The sequence below is a fragment of the Bos grunniens genome, chromosome 9, assembly GCF_055505025.1.
Source record: "Bos grunniens cultivar Pamir isolate PY7600 chromosome 9, Bosgru_T2T1.0, whole genome shotgun sequence".
Lineage (NCBI taxonomy): Eukaryota > Metazoa > Chordata > Mammalia > Artiodactyla > Bovidae > Bos > Bos grunniens.
This window is the reverse complement of record NC_141173.1, coordinates 86,024,147-86,030,146: the sequence shown is the minus strand read 5'-3', so window position 1 is coordinate 86,030,146 and position 6,000 is coordinate 86,024,147. Positions and strand designations below refer to the sequence as shown.

At 36.3% G+C, this 6,000-nt stretch overlaps 1 long non-coding RNA gene across 1 annotated transcript in view; it reads right to left on the bottom strand.

Moving 5' to 3' along the window:
* Nucleotides 1-4,454: 4,454 nt before the first annotated feature.
* Nucleotides 4,455-6,000, bottom strand: part of LOC147366280 (uncharacterized) — a 186,412-nt gene continuing 184,866 nt past the window's right edge. Inside the window, exon 4 of the long non-coding RNA XR_015133291.1 lies at nt 4,455-6,000. This exon is cut by the window's right edge and continues 26,508 nt beyond it. This is a non-coding gene — a long non-coding RNA (uncharacterized LOC147366280).

Below are 6,000 nucleotides of genomic sequence, written 5' to 3'. Positions count from 1 at the left end.
CACTCAATAAATACTTCTAGAATAAATGAACTACAGAGAGAAAGGCCTGTACTAGCTTTATTGCTCAGTGTGAGGAGCTTTTGGTGGATTGAACTAACCAACCATGGATGTGTGTGTTAGTGCTTAGTTGTGTCTGACTCTGCGACCCCATGGACTGTAGCCCACAAGGCCTCTCTGTCCGTGGAATTCTCCAGGCAAGAATACTGGAGTAGGTTGCCACTTCTTCCTCCAGGGGATCTTCCCAACCCAGGGATCGAACTCTGGTCTCCTGCATTGCAAGTGGATGCATTACCATCTGAGCTACTAGGGAAGCAGATAACTAACCACAGGTTTTGTCCAATTTACAAGACTGAGGAGTGTTCTAGCTTATGCTTATATATTTCCAAGGCCTGGCTGGGGAGTTTCCTGAGGAGACTTCTACTGATGAGGGATTGCTTCTCTAGGCTACCCACTCAAGCATCTAGCACATGATAAGCATTGTATCACTTTTGAGAACTGATCATCTCCTACTGCCAAAGCCAGCATGCTTAATTGCTTTGGAAGCATTTACCAGTGTACTATATCTAAGGGCGTCATAGGTCAACCAGAGGTGGTCTAGGTGCCTCCAACACCCCTAAACACAATAAATTGCTCAAAGAGGATAGAATAACAAAGCCCAAATTCAATAATTCTCACTATAAGCTTCAAACACAGCAACCTAAGAAGATACTTAGCAGCAGAAAGAAACGTTAGAAGAAGATCCAAGAGCTATACTGGCACCTAAGGGATTGAGTTGCAATTCTGATCTGGTCTATTAATTGAGTTTTGCTAAATGTTCAATGGCGGTTTAGCCAGGCAACATTGATCAGGTCCATTTAAGAAACACTGTTAAGGTAAACTACCATGGTCAGAGGGAGGTGGGGGCCTACACATGTCCTCCACCATAGTGTTGCTCAGCTGTGTCTGACTCTGTGATCCCATGAACTGTAGTCTGCCAGGCTCCTCTGTCCATGGAATTCTCCAAGCAAGAATATTGTGGAATGGGTTGCCATTCTCTTCTCCAGGGGATCATCCTGACTTGTTATACCCAAGGCAAGCCTACCTCCAAATTCTTCCCAAAGTACCATTTTGTTATTAGCCAGCAGGCACATAAAGCCCTCTGAGAGCACTCTTCATGGAGGGTTCACTTTGAGGCATAAGAGATGATGCTGACAGGGGATGTGTTGGCTTCTAACCAGTTAAGGGACAGAACCTAAAGAAGGCATTCTGATAAGATTTCAAGAGATTTCTAGACTGCAAAGGTTACATTACAGGTGTGGGGTTCACCTGGCATAGGCAAGCTGTCCTTCCACGCTAGGTGAGCCCCAAACCTGTAATGTAAACTTTGTCATGAACCACCAATGAAAAGTATTTCTTAATATTTTATGCTAATTATTAGCCCACTGTACCTATTTTGATAGCTATTAAAATATAAGCAATGTATAAGGAGTCCCCCCTATAGTGTTGATTCATAAAAAGCATATTCCAAATGATAAAATTTTTTCAAATGCTAAAATAATTTAAAATGAGGTTTTAAGGTTATTTATATGCATACATACATGATACAATTCCACCTATAATGGCAGAAATAGGGCCAAAGAAATTTAATGCATAAAGTGCACGTTGGCATTATTATTTGGAAAACAAAGTAGAGAGATGACCCCGAGTGGCTGCTGGCTAGAAATTCTGGGGTCTTGCTAGAATGGTCCAACTCTGCTTCGTTTTCCACAGAGGTCAGTAGTATCTGGCAGTAGTTTTCTACTCTGCCTGAAATATCAATGGGGATGATTCTGGATACTACCATCTTCTAGGGCAGGAATCTCCCGGTTAGATGGCATTTATTTGTTTAGATCCTTTTGTGTCACCTCTCCCTGTCCTGCAAAAGCTCAAGAATAAGACTGTGGGAAAGAGTAGCTAACCATCAGCTATTCATTCACATGATCACAGAACGCATTTTTGTAGAATTTTTGCTACTGAAAAATACGTAATTCCAGAAAGCTTAAAACTCAACAACATGCAGACACAGAGTACTTTTTCTTAAAAGCTGATTTATTGATCAACATGATGCATGGGTTTTGAAAATGTTAATGAAACACATCACATCCAGATTCTTGGTCTATCTGGTCATTAAAAGACAGCAACTGGGGGATAGTTTTTCTGGATTAAGCTTTAGAAGTTTAGGTGAATGTTATGAAATTGTGTGGTTTAATAACCATACATAGCATAAGACCTGACCATCATACGGATGATTTCTGGTGGTATTTCTCTTAGCCTATTCCAATAATAATTTTTGAGGGTCTACTATTAAGGGTAAATTACTCTTCTACTCTAAATATCTTATATCTCATGAAAGAAAATATTAATATTTAAATTATGAAATTATATTCTACTTAACTGACTATGTTGTAATTTTGGATTTTTTTCCCTCATAAAGGTACATTCAACTGCACATATTTAAAGCATATATGTACTATACATATATATCCATGGAAGTATTAGCACAATCAAAATAATAAACATACTCATTACTCAGTTTCCACCATGTCTCTTTGTAATCTCTTCCTTCTGCCCCTTCCCACTGGCCTCCACTGCCAAAACCCACCCCCAGGGAACTACTGATTTGAACACTTCCACTAAAGCTAAGTTTGCATTTTATAGAATTTTATATAAATGAAATGGGTGCTATTATAGGTGGAATTCATGTTATATAAATGAAACTGTGAAGTGTCATCATTGTTTTTGTCTCATAGGCTTCTTGCAAACACTGTAATTACTTTGACATTCATCTATTTATTGCAGACAATAGTTTATTCTTTTTATTACTGAGTAGTATTCTGTTTTATAACTATATTAGCAGTTTGCTTATCCATTTATGCATTGATGGATATTTGGGTTGTTTCCAGGTTTTGTTTATTACAAATACAATTTCTATGAACACGCATATACAAGTCTTGCATGAACATATGTTTTCAATTTCTTTTGGGTAAATACCTCTCAGTAGAATGGCTGAACCACATAATGAGTGTATTTCTAACTTTTTAAAGAAATTGCTAGACTATTTTCAAAGGTGATTATATTGCATTTAATCTATAGATAAATTTGAGGGGGAAATGACATTTTAACAATACTGAAAATTCTGATGCATCCATATATTTCTTCATTTGTCTTGGCCCTTAATTTATCTCAATAATGTTGTATAGTTTTTAGAAGGCAAATTTTGCACATGTTTTTTTAGATTTATCACTATTTCATAGTTCTATGTAATTTTACATGGTGTTTTATAATTTCAACTTTCAATTATCACAGCTAGTATATGACATACACAGTGGACTGGTCTTGAATCCAGCAACCTTACTAACTTCATTTAATATTTCTAGTAGTTATTTTGTATATTTCATCTAATTCTCTATGTAGATGATTATACTGTTTGTGATAAAAAAGACAGTTTATTTTTTCTTCCTTTCCAATCTGAATACTATTATGTTTGAATGATGGATTGCTGATTTTATTGCACTGGCTAGAAGTGGTAAGAGCAGATATCTTTGTCTTATTATTGATCTTAGGGGGAAAACATTTAGTTTTTTACGATTAAGTATACTGTTAGTTATAGGCATTTTTATGTAGTTTTTTCAAGCTAAAGATGGCTTCTTTTATTTCAAGTTTTCCCACAGTTTTAAAAATCAGGAATTGATGTTATATTTCATCAAATGCTTTTTCTGCATCTCTTTGAGATGACCATATGGTTTTTCTGCTTTACCTTGCTATTAACAATATGGTGAATTACATTGATTAATTGTTAAATGTTAAACCAACCTTTTCTAAATCCAGTTCGAACATCTGGAAGTTCACAGTTCACGAACTGTTGAAGCCTGGCTTGGAGGATTTTGAGCATTACTTTACTCGCGTGTGAGATCAGTGAAATTGTGGGTAGTTTGAGCATTCTTTGACATTACCTTTCTTTGGGATTGGAATGAAAACTGACCTTTTCCAGTCCTGTGGCTACTGCTGAGTTTTCCAAATTTGCTGGCATATTGAGTGCAGCACTTTCACAGCATCATCTTTAGGATTTGAAATAGCTCAACTGGAATTCCATCACCTCCCCTACCTTTGTTTGTAGTGATGCTTCCTAAGGCCCACTTGACTTCACATTCCAGGATGTCTGGCTCTAGGTGAGTAATCATACAATCCTGATTATCTGGGTCATGAAGCTCTTTTTTTGTACAGTTCTTCTGTGTATTCTTGCCATCTCTTCTTAATATCTTCTGCTTCTGTTAGGTCCATACAATTTCTGTCCTTTATTGTGCCCATCTTTGCATGAAATGTGCCCTTGGTATCTTTAATTTCCTTGAAGAGATCTCTAGTCTTTTTCATCCTATTATTTTCCTCTATTTCTTTACATTGATCACTGAGGAAGGCTTTCTTATCTCTCCTTGCTATTCTTTGGAACTTTGCATTCAAATGGTTATATCTTTCCTTTTCTCCTTTGCCTTTCACTTCTCTTCTTTTCTCAGCTATTTGTAAGGCCTCCTCAGACAACCATTTGGCCTTTTGCATTTCTTTTCCATGGGGATGGTCTTGATCCCTGCCTCCTGTACAATGTCACAAACCTCGACCATTCTATCAGATCTAATCCCTTGAATCTATTTGTCACTTCCACTGTATAGTCATAAGGGATTTGATTTAGGTCATACCTGAATGTTCTAGTGGTTTTCCTAACTTTCTTCAATTTAAGTCTGAATTTGGCAATAAGGAGTTCATGATCTGAGCCACAGTCAGCTCCCAGTCTTGTTTTTGCTGACTGTATAGAGCTTCTCCATCTTTGACTGCAAAGAATACAATCAATCTGATTTCGTTATTGGCCATCTGGCGATGTCCATGTGTAGAGTCTTCACTTGTGTTGTTGGAAGAGGGTGTTTGTGTTGTTGGAAGAGGGTGTTTGTGTTGTTGGAAGAGGGTGTTTGTGTTGTTGGAAGAGGGTGTTTGCTCTTGGCAAATCTCTGGTAGCCTTTGCCCTGCTTCATTCTGTACTCTAAAGCCAAATTTGCCTGAGGAACCAGAGATCAAATTGCCAACATTCTTGGATCATTGAAAAAGCAAGAGAGTTCCAGAAAAACATTTTTTTGTCACTTTTTTTGAGGTTGAATAAACTTGATCTATATTACTGAATTTATTGGCATAAAGTTGTTAATAATACTTCTTCACTATTTTTTTAAAATTTCTCTAGGGTCTGTGATGCTATTCTCTAACTCTTGATACTGGTAAGTTTGCCTTCTCTTTTTCCCTTTGATCTATTGCCATAGAAGTTTATCAATTTGATGCTCAAATTTCCACCATAACATATCCTCTGAATAAAAATCAAAAGTGTTGAAAAATTTACTGGAAATGGTTATTATTTCAGTTTATATAGATTTTAGGTTATTCTCAGAAAGAATATATCTTTCTGGCATGTGCTTGTTGGGTCTAATTCTACCTTCTGGGAAGCCATAGATTTTCTGATGAAAACCACTTTAAAAGATATTTGAAGACATGTTCTTGCCCCTAAATCTTGTCTTCTCTAAGTAAACCACTTCATTGTTCAATGTTTCTGATAACAAGTGCATTTATTGATTAGTTATTGACTCAAAGCTATTGAATAAAATTGATTTTTTTAAAAGGACACTCAATACTAAATACTGTCTTGTGTTTTAATTCTTCTCTGCTTAAGTCCAAGAAATGAGTTGTTATCATTCTTGTGAATTATGGTATTATCTTTATATTCTGAGCATAGTATTAACATGATGTTTGCTGTCATTGTTGATAACATTTTAAAATGTGTGAAAGTACCTATAATTATTCAAGTTAAATTAAAGTCAGTTTGGAGCAATCAGAATCTCCCATGATCTCTCATAATAATGTAAACCTCTGCCAATTTCAAAGTTCTCACATTCTAAGGAATTCTCCATGCTTAAACCCAGATTAGGGTGTATCATATTTACTACTTTA